Source organism: Equus caballus, chromosome X, assembly GCF_041296265.1.
Source record: "Equus caballus isolate H_3958 breed thoroughbred chromosome X, TB-T2T, whole genome shotgun sequence".
In the NCBI taxonomy this organism is placed as follows: domain Eukaryota; kingdom Metazoa; phylum Chordata; class Mammalia; order Perissodactyla; family Equidae; genus Equus; species Equus caballus.
In genome coordinates this window covers 31,246,312-31,262,061 of record NC_091715.1, presented here as the reverse complement: position 1 = coordinate 31,262,061, position 15,750 = coordinate 31,246,312, and the positions used below count along the sequence as shown (strand labels likewise).

At 42.0% G+C, this 15,750-nt stretch overlaps 1 protein-coding gene across 4 annotated transcripts in view; it reads right to left on the bottom strand.

Moving 5' to 3' along the window:
• The window catches only part of SYTL5 (synaptotagmin like 5), a 277,903-nt gene extending 266,318 nt beyond the window's left edge, over positions 1-11,585 (bottom strand). For 2 of the 4 annotated variants that reach the window (XM_070257792.1, XM_070257794.1), the window contains exon 1: positions 11,113-11,252. The gene's annotated coding sequence lies outside the window, so the exon portion shown is untranslated. Of the gene's footprint in view, positions 1-11,112 lie in introns of all 4 variants that reach the window. The other 2 variants (XM_070257790.1, XM_070257791.1) reach the window with 2 other exon arrangements.
• Between the last annotated feature and the right edge of the window lie 4,165 nt (positions 11,586-15,750).

Genomic DNA, 15,750 nt, shown 5'->3' with positions numbered 1-15,750 from the left:
TTCATGCCACTGGCCATAAATAAGACTGGAATTATTTGATTAAAAATTCATTACCATGAGTCCATATTGATATACAGAAACCATTAAATAAATAAGTAAATGGGGGATAAGAGAGAAATCTCCAGGGCAGAAGAATTCCAAATAATTTAGGTAGATACTCTATCCTCAAGGAGATGGAGAATTACTCCCCACTCCTTAAGTGTGGGCTGCGCATAGTGACTTCCTTCCAAAGAGGACAGTATGGAAAGGGGGAAAAGAGTATCTTCACAATGGATAAATCTGACAAACACCATTTTAGCCCAGTGATCAAGGTCAACACCAACAGTGATAAGTCACGTTGATGCATATTCCCTTGATATAATGTAAGAATGGCACTTCACCTCTGTGATATTTATCCCCGTAACCATTACCTACTCTAATCATGAGAAAAACATCAGAAAAATCCCAGTTGAAAGACATTCTATAAAACACCTGACCAGTACTCCTCAAAACTGTCAAGATCGTCATAAACAAGAAGTCTGAGAAACTGTCACAGTCAAGAGGAGGCTAAGGAGACATGACGACTTAACATAATATGGAATCTTGGATGGGAATCTAGAACAGAAAAAGGACATTAGGTAAAACTTAAGGAAATCTGAACAAAGTATGGACTTTAGTTAATGATAATGTATCAATATTGGTTCATTAACTGTAACAAATGTATCATACTGATGTAAGACGTTAATAAGAGGGGAAATTGGGTATAGGCATATGGGAACTCTTTGTACTGTCTTTACAATTTTTCTGTAAACCAAAACTGTTCCAAAAAATAAAGCTTATTAAAAGTTCACTACTGATTCTGGAAAAATAGTTAAAATAATGAATCAATCAAGGAATCAGTCAACCAGTAGGTATTGTGGAGGATACAAATAGCACTAAGTACATAATCAGGCTCACACAAACAAATTTCAAAGTGGAGCCAGGTGTTTGTGTAGTTCAGAGAACAGACATTAAAAGGTCTATGGCGCAGTAACAAGCCCATTTGAAAGGGGCTGTGGGAGGAATAAAGATCCATCTCTGATCTGCAAAATAATTGTACAATACAAGCTTCACTATACACCTCAGCAGCCTATTAATTTTGGGGGCAGTCAGGAAAATGCTTCTTTTTCCTTATGTTTTAAGACTGGGCTATTTCCGAGAGTAAGTGTTTTTACTGGAGACTTAGGAGGGGCGCATGTGCTCTGCTCACTACAACTCACCATAGCGGAAAGGCCTTGAAACAGAAGAGACCCAGGGAGCCAAACCCACCCTGCTTTGTTGTGTGGGAGTTACTAGAAAATTATTCGGAGGTGGACAATGCTTAATGGGGAAAAGAGAGTGAAGAAAGGAAACTGATGAATCCAAAGGTCAGATCAATGCCTCTGAGAAAGAGGCAGGATTTCCTAAAGGAAGTATGCAGAGTTGTCTGCAGGGCATTGAAGCTCAAGTTCCTCTCAAAGAGAAGGTCTGTGAGGTAAGAATGGGAATTGGGATGCACTGGTGCCTCCCCTGCCTCCCACGAAGGGTTAAAGAGCTTTTCTTGTGGCCTATAGTTTAGCTCGTATTGGGTATTCACTTTAAAATTATTTCCTTCATCTGTTGTAATTTCCTTTGTTTTGCTTAGAACAAGGTTCTGGATGTGGGGTCCACAGACCTCAAGGGTATATATGGATAGTATTTAGAGGGTCCGTTAACTTGAATGGGAAAAAAATTACATCCTTATGTTTACTAATCTCTAAGTGAAATTTAGTATTTCCTTCAAATATAAATGTAGGCAACAAACCACAATAGTACTAGCACCTATGACTGTCACCAAAGAAATCACCAATATTTTTCATGTCGCGTTACAGATATTGCAGATATTGTGAAATATCCTTCATGCTCCTTATCACTTTAAAATTTGGGTGATCATTAGACCCACCACTAGATCTCGTTGTTTAATAAATTAATAAAGAATTACATATATTACTATATCACAAATTTGGTTTTTAAAGATATTCTAATAATTGTATTTCAAAATAATTTGCTTCCTTTTGTAATCCAGTGTGTTTGATTTTATGTATTCAAACCACTATTCTGATAAGGAGGCCAAAGCCTTCATCAAAGGGTTCATGGCACAAAAATGTTTTAAAGGTGATAAACCCAGGCCTAGTGTTTAAAATCTGGTACGACCTTATAGCTTTGAGTGATAGCATTGTCAAGGAAAGAAAGGAGTAGGTTTGAAATTATAAAGAGAAATGTCATGTTAATAGCCTCTTCACTCCCTATCTTTAAACTACCTCCCAGGACACACACACACACAGAGCCTAGAAACACAGAGGATTGCAGCCCATGAGTGCTGTGCTGAGACCAGCAGAAAAATGGCAGTTAGATCACGCAGAGCAGAGGGAAGTGAGGAGCCTCAGGATATATAGGAACCATGGGCAAGTGGACACTGGAGCAGAGAGGGCACGACAAACTGTTCTCTTCTAAATAAACTAGAGGACGTGACCCTTAAGACCCATAAGGAAAACTGAATCTTGCGTCCTACCATTCTAATTGATTACAACAACTTGGGAACTCAAAGGGAAAAAATACATCACATGATCATGAACGTCGACTCTGAGAGGCATTAGTTCAGAGTGAGAGCTAGAGGAGGCTGTGATTTGTTAGTATAGCATCTTTGTTGGTGGTGGTTTCATTTTTAAAAAATACCAAATAATATCTGACATATACAAAAGAATCTATATTACATTTAAATTATAAAGAATAATAAATGAGCCTTGATGAAGCAATCACCCAATTCAAGACTTAGAACGTTATTAATGTCAGTGCATCTACTGTATGTTCCTACCTTATCCCATTCCTGTCTCTCCAGCAGAAGAAAGCACTAGCCTGAATTTGGGGTTTACCTAGCTTTATAGTTTATCATGTATGTATGATTCCTTCCAAGGTATTGTTTACATTGTTTGTTTTTGAGCTTTAAAAAAATCATGCCCAACTACATGAAGTCTTTGGTGACTTAGTTTTTCATTCATTATTTTGTTTCTAATATGCATCTATGTTCTTGCATATAACAGTGGTTAATTCTATTGGGAAAATAGATAGATTTAATATTTATTCACATCAATGAACAGTTAGGTTATTTCAGTATTTTTGTATTAAGAACCACATTGCTAAGGACATTCCTAAGGAGAGTTCCCAGTTCACACGGGCAAGAATTTCTCTAGGGGGTCATACCTAGAAAACAAATTGCGGGGTCATAAGGTATTTAGATGTTCCACTTTATGAGATAGCGCCAAGTTTTCTTTTCCAAAATGATTTTACCAAACTTGCACTCCCATCAACAAGGCATATCAATTCCTATTGATCCATGTCCATACCAATACTTGATACTATCAGATTTCATAATGCACTGCCATCTTTGCACACCAAAGATAGTATACTGCTTCATCCTTATGGGCAAAAAAAGTGTCAACCAGTGCCAAAGTTTTACCAATAGAGCTTAATTCAAGGTTAAACAATGTCTTAACCTGATTTCTCCCTGGAATGCAGAGCCTAGACAAGGGTTTGGAAGCAAGTAGTTTATTTTGGGAAGTGATTCCAGGGGGAATTGGGGAAAGGGAACAGGAAAAGAGAGAAAATCAGTACAAGGGTGCATTTTTGAGTTGGCCACAATTGGGGCTTAATCCTGCTTAGACCCTCTGAGAACCTCTTAGAAGCAAACAATACTAAAATGCAGTTCAGAATTATCTGGCCAAGGATGGAAGAAGGGAGCATTTATTCCTGGCTCCCTTTCCCATATTACTCAAGGATTGACGCTTGAGCCTTTAACTCCCTCACATTCCATAATACACACGTGTGGGTGCCAGGGGGTTCCAACAGGCCTCTGTGTAGAAACATTAAAGAAGTCTTGGGGTAGACAGTGAAATATTCACTGTCAGACAAAGGTAAGGTGCTATCTGGTTACACTCACGTGAAACTGAAAGGAAGTGCGTGAGGCATAAGATGTGCCCAATACACATAGCTAGTAAGTGGCAGAGATGGAACTCAACATGTATGGAACATTTATCTATTACAGGTCAAATATTAGGCACTTGGCACATAGTGTGTAAACACTGTCCACTGCCTACCCAACAGCCATCCCTACCTTTCTTGTCTGCTACGAGAACACTAATATATTCAGGAAGCAGGCAAAGATCTCTGGAATGGAGCTGGCACAGTAGCTGCATGGTGCCAACATAGGCCCAGATTCCTTTTTCCACCTTTCTGTTCTAACAATTTCAATGCTGGCATTCCAGACTAGCAGCTGGATGAAACAGGAGGTATAAAAGGGCCCTCCTCCCGGCCAAGTCAATTCTCTCTAGGCAGGCTTCCCAGAAGTCCCGCACAATGCCACAATCATATCTCACTGGCAGAACTCAGTTATAGGATCATACCGTGGTGCAAGGGATGCTGGGTAACAGACTGCTCACTGGACGCAGTGCCACCAGGAATAAAACTGAACTCGGTCACTAAGGTAGAAGGTGAGAAAGGATGTGGGGTGGCAACTAAGTCTCTGCCAAAGAAGCCATTTGATTTGGGGCAAGTTTTTAATCTATACCTCAGTCATCTTATTTGTAAAATGGAAAGAAAGTACTACCTCACAGAGTTGTTCTGAGACCTAAAGGAGATCATGTAAGTAAAACTGCACAGTGCCTGGTATGCAGAAGATGATTAATAAACACCAGCTGGTCTTAATTCAGTTTGGTGAATCATCATCCTCAGACCTGGCATTGAGCAGTACGACCTCGGATAGCCGATCTTATCAATGTCTCTGCATTTATCAGATTTGAAGGTGCTGGATGCTGACTCACACCCACAACACTCATAAAGTGTTTAAAGCCAGAGTGGTGGCTTAGTAATTTACAAGGAGAAATACAACTTTCAGGCAGACTAGACAGCCTGACCAGGTTATTCTCTCCCTGAAGGCAATGAACATGTGGAATCATAAGGTTGATTGCTGAGCATGAAATCAGGAGAAACAGAATTCGTTACACAATTCAAATGTTTAATGGCATTGGGCTCTGCCAGCCTAATGTATCCATCTCCACAACTGAGCTTGTCTAATCAAGTGGGTCAGATGATCAGGCTGGAAACATGACAGGCAACCTCGTGCCCTGGACAGTGCTGGGGGGCAAACTACCAACCGCTGGCAAAATTCACTAGGAATGCGGAAAATGTGTGAAAGCCTTGAGGGTAAACTCAAAACATTTATGGCAACAGCAAATTCATTCTGAATAAAGGCCCTATACACCTGACATAACTATGGAAAAGTCACAGATAAGGGAAATACTTTAGCAAGACTCATTCTTTTTGATAACAGCCCCAGAGTAAATGGGGCAGCAAGAAACCTGCTTTTATCTTTGTTTAAAAGATTAGATTTCAAGTTAAATCCATTTTTAAGTTTAAAATGAAAATATTTTAGTTGTTTCATAAAGACATAATAGAGAACACTAATAACAATTTAAAATAACAATACTTTAAATTGAGCAAATAGAAAAAATACATGATATATATTCATATACATATGCATTTGTATAAAATCTCGATTGTGACTTAATGAACAAAGACAATTTTTTATCCTCTAGGCTGACCATATACCTTCTGCTGACAGTTTTTCTGTAAACAGGATACAAGAAAAAGTAGAAAAGCAACATGGTATAAAGGAAAAGGTGTTAAGCTTTAGCATCAAAGTTACTTTTGAGTCTCAGCTTCACCTTTATAAGTAATGTGTTCTGAACAAGTTATTTAATGTCTCTGAACTTCCTTTTTCCCTTTGTGATAGATTGCAAAAAATAGCCCCTCATCTTCACCCCTCTCTACATCCATGCTTTTTGCCATGTAACTTTGTAGGACCCTCCCACTCTGACTCGGGGCATGACCATGTGGCTTGCTTTGGCCAACAGAATAAGGTGGAAGTTATGATACGACAGTTATGAGTCTAGGCCTCAAGAGGCCTGTGTATTTCCATTTGTTCTCTTGCACATCTGCTACTGCCTTGAGAACATGACTGGGTAACCTGTTGGAGGATGAGAAACGTGTGAAAGAGCCCAGAAATACCAGTTACTCCAATCAAGATTCACCTAGATCAGCCAGTATCTGGGTAACCTCAAGACATGTGAGCAATCCCAGCCAAGATTGGCAAAGCAGTCTGGCCAACCCCCAGCTGACCCTAGACTCATGAACAATAAATGCTTATTGTCACATCTTACTGAAATTTTGTAGTTGGCTGTTATGCAGCATTCTTATGGCAATATACAACCGACACACACATCTGCTATATCATAGGTTTGTTATAAGGGTTAAATGAGATACTATAGGTACAGCGGCCAGCAAACTGTAGTCAACCAAAAAAATATCAGCTATTATTATTTTTGAAAGATTTCTAGTTTCTAAAATACAATCACATTCTTGAGATTATATCCAGGTCACTAGCTTAAAATTTTGGATGTTTCTAAACGATTTCATCTCACATTTACAGAGAGTCTCTTGTTTTACTCCCACAAGTGAGTAATAACATCCCCAGAACATGAATTTTACTGATTTTACTCTCAAAGAGCAGGCAGACGATTTTCCCCTCTCCAATGATTTTGGAGAGGGGGATAGCGTGTTGTTTGATGTAGATCACTGTTGATCTCATGTAGATATAAAAATGTGATTAAATTAGAATTTAAAATTAATGTGTTTTGAGAAATTTGCAGTGCCCCTTGAGATTGTACAATTTCTAGAATAGTTAATCCTTCAGGAAAAATCACATATGGAAGCAAGCAACCAGTCTTGTAAAATCATCTTTGAGCTGGTATACGGGCAAGCTGCAATTTAGCTCTATGATTGGAGAAGAAACATGAATAGAAACAAATGGGCTGACGCATAGGCTCCATCTTCATTCACCTCAATTTGTATGAGAGATTAAAAGAGACCTCAACACAGCATTTTCTCCCATTTCCTCATCCTTTGTCCCATGAGCAGAAAAAGTAATTAAGCTTGGCAAAAAAAAAGTGCAACACTGCCAGTGATTAGGATAGCAAATACCACAGAAAAACTTGACATACAATATGTATGCAATGAACAAGACTCACCCAATGCTGTAACATCTCAAAATGTCAGCGATGACATGGTTTGGTTCACAAAGCTTCATCTCTAGACGAGCAGCTTTAGTATCACCAGGGAACTTGCTTGAAATGCAAATTCTTGGGTTTTACCCCAGACCTACGGGATCAGGAACTCTGAGGCTAGGACCTAGTAATCTGCTGTGAACAAGCTCTCCAGGTGATTCTAATGCCTGCTAAAGCTTCAGAACCACTGATCTGGACCAAATCATGCCACTTAAAGTACCACCTGCGGACCAGCAGCATTGGCATCACCTGGAGCTTGTTAGAACTGCAGAACCTCAGGCCCCACTCAGACTTGCTAAATTGCAACCTCAATTATAAAAAGGTCTCTAGGTGACTTGTATACACATTGAAGTTTGAGAAGTGCTGTACTTACCCAGTGGTTCTTGTTAAGGGCTAAATTATGCCCCCTTCCCTCAAATTTACATGTTGAAGTCCTAACGCCCAGTTTTTCAGAATTTGACTGTATTAGGAGATAGGGCCTTTAAAGAGGTAATTAAGTTAAAAGGGAGTCACTAGGGTGGGCTCTAATCCAGTATGACTGGTGTCCCTATAAGAGGAGGAAATTTGGACGAAGACACACACAAAGACCATAGGAAAACACAGAAGACGGCCATGTCCAAGCCGAGGAGAAAAATCTCAGAAGAAGCCAACCTGCTGACATCTTGACCTTGGGCTTCTAGCCTCCAGAACCATAAGAAAATTAATTTGTTATTTAAGTCACCTAGTTTGTGGTACTTTGTTATGGCAGCCTGAGCAAACTAATACAGTTCCCAAACTCAGGTGCATATTGGAATCATCTGGAGAGCTTCAAAAATCCTGATACCTGGCCCTGTTCCCAGGGTTCCAATTTATGTAGTCTGGGGATCGGCCCTTTAATCTTGGTTTTTAAAAGCTCTCCAGGTGATTTTTAAAGTGCAACAAAGTTTGAGAACTACTGATAGCCTACTTCATTCTTTTGACTGGTAAGAAATCTAAGGCATGGGGTCCTGAAAATGTTACATTTCAATCTCTTGGTACTTGCTTAGCTGATCTCTCACCATTATGTCCCCAAACCTGGTCCTTCTGTAAATATTTCAGGATTACTACCAGGAAAGAGTCAAGAACCAAAGCTGACAGCAATATATGCTCTCTTCTTTTCATGCATCAATTTAAAAATTTTTTGTGCTAGGGATCACTTTGAACATTTTTTGTAGTACATCTTTCACAGTACAGGTATAGAGAAGACCCCCCAAAGAAAATCTTTTGACCTAAATTGTCAGTACCTACTACCTCTTTTTATGTTCTTGTCCCTCCTGTTAAGTTGCCCTCCAGTTTCCTAGGATCCAAATTAAAGACCCTAGAGTTGTATAAACCAGCATTTCAGGGCACGGGTACCAAACCACTAATTAGTTTTTTTCTTGCTAAACCCCTTCCACTTGTCCCTGTGAAGTTGTGAAGCTCCCAAATTCAATAATCTACTCACAGGACAACTATTTACTGAAGGTTTACTCTGTTCCAGAAACTAGAGGATCTGACCTATACTTAATATAACGGAAACCATATGAGCCATATTTTTTTTCCTACTTGCAGTCTCTGAAAGTTAACACTCTACACTACAAAAGTTAACACTACAAAAGTGACTATTTAGCACCCTTGAAATACCATGCACCTTGGCGGGGGGAAGGGCCTGTTCTGAATATGCTTCTGCTGCACTGATTAATTTTTTTCTTGGACCAATCACTAATACTGTCACTGGTTAAAACAGAAGCATTTTCACGACAGTCTAGGACACTTACCAGTTAGCTCCCCAAAGCCGTCTCTAATCCCCTGCCTCACCCCGGCCTCCTTTCCACTATAGAAGCTGAAAAGCCTGATTCTCACTTTCCCAGTCTCCCTTGCCACTAAGGATTGCTATGTGGCTGAGCTCTGGCCAATGAAATACAAAGAAGATTTTGTTGGTGAACTTTGGAGAAAGATATTTCCCCTAAGAGAAAGTTGCATGAGGGAAACTATTTTATCCCCTTCCACCCCTTGTTTTCTGTCTCTGAACATATAAGGATGTAATGTCTAAAGCTGTCAGAGCCATCCTGAAACCATGAGGGTAAAGCCTGACCCAGAACCCTGACATTGTTGAGCCACTGAACCAACTCCAGTGATCTCCTGCTATCAGGCTTCATTATTTGTTAAAACCACATTTAATAGGCTTTTCTGTTACTTGCAGCAAAAAAGTCACAATTAATATATAGATGTTTTCCATGTATGTCAAACTCTCCTTTACTTAGAACACGGTGTGGTCTGAGGATCCACACTTTGAGAATCACAGAATTAGAAGGCTTATCTTCTAGAAGTGAAGGAAAAGGACGCCCAGGCGGTTTTCAAGGAATGGTAAACCCAATCAGGACTGCGGAATTCATTTATTCATTCATTCATTCTTTCAACAGACTCCCACTTTAGTAGGTTCCAGGGATACAAAGACATTCCCCTGCCTTCCAAGAAATTTTACTATCTTGAGTGAGACTCGTGTGTAAACCAAGAGTCACAAGAAGGTAACCACTGAGATAGAGATATACAGATGAGAGGGGTCACGTTATCAGAGAGATGGGAATCCTAACTCAGTTTGGGGGGGTCCCTGGAAAAAGCTTTGGAAGAGATTCATGGAAGCTGCCACTCAACTCTAAAAAGTTATCCCTGTGATCTGACTAAACATGTAAGGTTTTATTAATTTTACTTCAAGGAGGGGTTTCTTTTCTATAATCACAGACTATAAACCAAATGACAATTGAGGAAAAAGCAATTTACGATAGGCACTCAATCAACTGCTAGAAAAGCTTCCCCCACCCATCTTCCTCTCTCACAAAAAGCAGGATAAAGACATGGTTTTGCGGGGCCGGGGGGGGGGGGGTACTTTCCTCCCGTATCAGCAGGGATGTTTGTCTAGAAGAATTCTGTGCTGTGAATTAAGATCACCTGTTAACATTGCATCAACCCAAACAATATTGATAAGGCAGTCAGTCGTCAACATGAGCCACAAATGCACACATTCCAGGAGGTTCTCTCCTCTACTTTTAAAACGACAGCAATAATTAGTTCCTATTTAATAGTCACAGAAAGACTTGCTCTTAATGGTAGAGAAAGGGGGACTCACCCTCCCTACACTGATTTTTCTAAAGGTAGTTAGTGGAAGCACCCACACACATACACACTGGTAGAGAAAAGGGAAAACTAACAGGTAGCTTTGCATTGCCAAATCCTTATAGGAAACAAAATAGGTCCTCATTGATTTTCTTGCAAGGGAAATAATAGGTTTTGAAGCATCTCCAAAAACAGAGAAAATATGACCAACAGTAGTCTCTTAAAATTTTCCTGGAATACATTAAAAATAATATATCCAATAGAGTCCTTCAATATCATCGTAGCATTCACATTAATCGTGCCTCCGGAACATTTTGACTCAGTCAATGGTGACGAGATTGAGATGCAGCAACTGCAGTTACCTTACAGCTCTGCTACGTCCTGGGCTGGGGAAGGTTGTTCCAAGATCCCAACTCAGGCTACAGTGAAACATCTGCTACCTTGCCGAGAATAAGGAAACCGCCCTGGCAAAGGATTCCAGCCCAGCTCTCTAGCTTTCTTGCAGCTCCCCCCCCCCTCCCCCCCACCCTCCACCACCCAAAAATCACCCAAGAAGAAAGTGGAGGAGGAAGGAAACACACAAAACAATCAAACATTCCTAGCCCCATAAACGCTGCATCCGGACGTTTGAAGGTACCCGGGAAATTGAGAATATGGCTCCAGAGTTTGGCTTGTTTGGGATCTGAGCATGGATTTGATAGTCTCTGCTGCGTTTTAAAAATCTAACTTTCTGTCTCCAATGGAAAGAACCAAAGGGAGGAAGCAAAGGCAGACAGAAACACAGACTGGGAGACCGCCCCCCGCCCGCGTCACCCAAGCAAGAGGCATCAAAAGACGAGAAACTTACCTGGCCCTCACCTAGACGGAAAGGCAGCTGGTCCAGCTTCAGGAGGGGGCCGGTATGCAGGGGTGAGTCGCCGGAGCTGGAGATGAAATGCAGACCCCGGGCGGGAGGCGAAGTCCTGCTCCTAACCCGGGGGAGCGGAGTGACTCACGCGCTTGGCGCCCGCCTCTCGCGCTGTGCGCCCCTCTCCCTCCCGCCCCCGGCAGGTACAAGGGCAGAGCGCTGGGAGGCGTCTCCAGCCGCCCCTAAGCACAGGGCTCTCTACCCGATGCCCCCAGGCGGCGGCGTCAGAGCCCACCCAGCCAGTGCCGCGCCAAGCACAGCCCGCCCCTCGAGACAACCGCTGGCCGCCGCAGGACAAGTGCCTCCGTCGTGGGTCTCCCCTCTCCTCCTCCACCCGCCACCCCCAGATCTGCTGTCCCTGGGCTGCCCATCAGGGTTCAACACACCTTCCACATGCCATCTAGACACGGCATTGCCAAGGCCCTCCCCCAGGCTGTGCCAGCCGGCTCCAGGACATACAACCAGCCCTGCATAGCCCCCCGCCTCGGTCTCCCTCTTGCGGTGGCTACAAAACCCACCCAGCCCAGAGACAGGTGCAGCTGGCTCCTCAACATCCCAGGTGTATCCTTTAACGTATGTCTCCCTCTCCCAGGACCCTTACCTTGCAGGGACTTGTTGGCCCCAGGGCCGCCCATCTGAGATACTTTCTTTCCACCTGCCAGCTGGATTTGGCAATGCCCAAGCCGTCCCACAGGTGGTGTCTATGCCAGGGGTCTCCCTACTGCCCACCACAGCCAATGCACAAATTACTCCCACCTGCATGGAGTCGCCTTCCCTGCAGAGGTGGCTATGAGCCTCTCCCCTCTCAGATCCTCCAGGGTCCTGGAAGAGAACAGGGGGGATGATGGGACCCTGGAGCCAGGGGGTACCCTCCTATTCTGACCTGGGGTTGGAAGAGCAGCTGAGGCCCTACCCAAGCTTTATTGGGACAGTCGAGGTGCTGCAGAGTGCCAGGACTTATAGACGAAGTAATATTTCCAGCAGATATGGATTGGGAATTCTGCCTTGGAACGCCACATTTTTATGGTAGAGGTTATCTTGTTCTGCTGGGGCTACAGGGGTGATAAGATCATGGTCCTGCCTCCATCGTATCAAAACTGGGAGAAGGAACATGTAGAATAAGAATCCTGTTCATCTTGGCAAGAGTGAGGAATTATAGAGTTCAGAGAGAAAGAAACAAGAATGGGGAGAGAGCGGAGCATTTTCGCAACTTGAGAACAGCATTTCAGCTGCCGTACTTCCTACAACTCTGGTAAAGAGTGGGAGGCTACTGGCTATTCAGAAAAGTGGGCAATCTGACCCCAACACACACCACTTCTTTTCATCCCATTTCTTTTTTTACCACCATTATAAGCCTAGATCTCCCCCACAGTGGCAGAGACTATGACAGTCATTTCAGTGTTCCAATAACCCAGTACACAGCCTGACACACAGTGGAAAATGTCTTTATTGAAAGCTCAAAGGTCTAACATCCAGGACCTTCCTACCCCTGCCTTCCACCTCTCCCTGTCTACTTTCCATCTTTTCATCACTTTTCTTCCCTGTCTATACCTGCTTTTCTGTATCATATCATCCCTCAGTCTCTCTACCTCTTCTCTGTCTATAAGGTCATGTTTCTTTTCCAACTTTATTTCTTCTCTTTTTCTAAAGTCTCCCCTACTCTGTATTCCCTCTTGCTATCTTATTTGCAAGTTTAATCTCAATGAAGTGCTTTTGCTGCTTTTTTGTCTTAAGCTGTTAGGTACTTGGATCAAAATTCTTACCTATCAAAAATCCTACATTCCCCCAGAATGTGTGTGTGTGTGCATGTGTATCCAACACGATGTGTTGTTTTTTGCAAAAGTATCAATCACAAGTATTACTAGAATCATATCTTCATCCATTCCTTCAGCTCACATTTTCTGTGCATCTTCTATGTACTAGGCATTGTGTTAGGTCCTGGGTACATAGAGATGAAAGAGGCAAAGTCACTACCATCATGAATGCCATACATACAAGGGGTAGGGGACGGGGAGGAGCAGACAACAAATAAAGTCAGGCAACCATGCTGTAATAGGGATGTGTGCAAGGCGCTGGAGGAACGAGAAGGGAGCTCACAAACCTCCACAGAGGGGGTGAGGGTGGTCATGAAACATTTCGCCAGAAGATTACAATTGAATTGAGTCTTGAAAACAAGACTAGGAGTTTTCCAGGAAAATAATAATGAGAGAAATACACAGATGAATAATTTACTTTGGATTCTTAATTTGTGCTTCCTTTCTCTTGTGATGGCATCATTCTTTAGGCAGATAGTGTCTAAGACAGCTCCAGAGTTAAGAGAGTTCTTCCTGATAGCTCCATCAAGGCTCAGAGACTGGCTCTGCTTGGATCATCTGCCCAGCCCTGAAACAATCACACGGCCATGTAGGTAGTATACTCTGATTGGCTATCCTGGGTCATGTGCCCATCTCTGTTTGTTTGGTAGGGATGTGGTTGATAGATTGATAGCCCTACCTGATGAGGAAGGTATAGTTCCTAAAGGAAAAGATGCTAGGAAAGTTGTGGACAAAAGGAACATGTCAACTACATGTATACAAATATTTCCCTGAAAGATCTCTCATTCTGCAAAATAACATAGTAAAATTAACAAGGCTTGTATAAAAAACAGTAGAAGCAGACCACTCAAAACTTATGCAACTTTATTAGCAGAGCATTAACAGATTAAAAAAAATGATATCTCAGGCAATAACTTGGACAGCTCAGATGCATAGCTTGGTATGGCTAGAGGCTGCCTCAGGGGATATTAAAAATGCAAGTAAACCAATAGAGAGGAAATTCTGGCTTGATAGAGCTGAGACGATGCAGATGGAAGTGGAGCTCTAAGACAGTGAGGCTACCATTAAGGCAGGCGCAGGAGGAAGTACAGTCTGCCTGAAGCAAGAACCATGCAAGACTGGGGGTGTACCTCCTTGGGGAGGAAGCCCTTGGTGCAGACCTTTTTTTTTAAATTTTTTTAAAATAGAAAGATTCCCGGGGCTGGCCCCAAGGCTGAGTGGTTAAGTTTGCATGCTCCACTGCAAGCGGCGCAGTGTTTCGTTGGTTCGAATCCTGGGCGCGGAGATGGCACTGTTCATCGAACCACGCTGAGGCGGCATCCCACATGCCACAACTAGAAGGACCCACAACTAAGAATATACAACTATGTACCGGGGGGCTGTGGGGAGAAAAAGGAAAAAAAATAAAATCTTTAAAAACAAAATAAAAAAAAAATAAATGAAAAGATTCCTGAATGTGCAGCAGCCTCGTTGAGTCCTTTTTCCTTTCACACTGAAGTTGTTATAATTATACTCCAACACAACTTCCACATTATATTGACATTGTTCCCCTATTTGCAATTGCATATGAGCTAATTGTTACAGAAAATGTGTTATAGCAGAAGAGATAGTGTATATTTATTTATTACCTATCAAATACTTATCAAGCACCTGTGATCTAATCTAGTCTCATGTTTTTAAATTCCAAACATATACTAGTAACTCCCAGATTTATGTCTCTGGTCTGAATATTTCCTCTGAATTGCAGACACTTACCCAACAACCTGCTTAACATCCTCACTTGGATGACTAACAGAAATCTGAATTTTACTTTGTTCAAAACCCAACTCTTGATATTTCCCCCAGATCTTCTCTTTCTAAGGTCGTCCCTATGTTTTTTAATGGCAACTCCATCCATATTGATGCTCAAGCTAAAAATCCTTAGATCATTTTTGACTTCTCTCACACTCCACATCCAATCCATCAGCACATCCTGTCTCTTCTACCTTCAAAACACATCTAGAATCTGACCACTTCTCGCAATCTTCACTGTTATCATCCTTGTCCAGCCACTGTCATCTTTGCTGTGTTAATACCAACAGCCCAACTGGTCTCCTTGCCCTTTGCCCGCTATGGTCTATTCCCCCACAGTAGCTGAAATGATCCTTTAAAAATACAATTCCAAACATGTCATTCATCTGTTCAAAATCCCCCATTGTCTCTCTGTCTCCCTCAGAGTAAAAGCCTGATTCTTACAATGGTCAATAAGTCCCTACATGATCTAACCCCTGCCTCCTCTCTGAACCTATCCTCTTCCACTGTCTCCCTGGTTCACTCTATTCATACTGGCCTCCTTGATATTCCTCCTACACACAAGGCCAGTGCACTGACTGTTCCCTCTGCCTAGAATTGTCTTCCCCTGATATGGTCAGGGCTGGCTCTCTTAACAATTTTAGGTTTCTCTTCAAAGATAGATAACTGTCTATCCCTGAGGTCTTCCTTAGCCACCCAATTTTAAAAAGTGGCTCTCCCACCTAACCCCCAGCACTCCCTGTCCCCAATTCCTGCTTCATTTTTCTCCATAGTTCTTATCACCATCTGATATACTAAATATTGTATTCATTGATTTCTTATTTTCTGTCTCCCATTTGTACAATATAAATTTCATGAGAATATAGATTTCTATTTTATTCAAGGCAGTATTTCTACTGCCTAGAACACATTCTGGAATATAGTAGGCATTCAAGACATATTTGAGTGCATATTGGTCTAGTATATGCCAGAA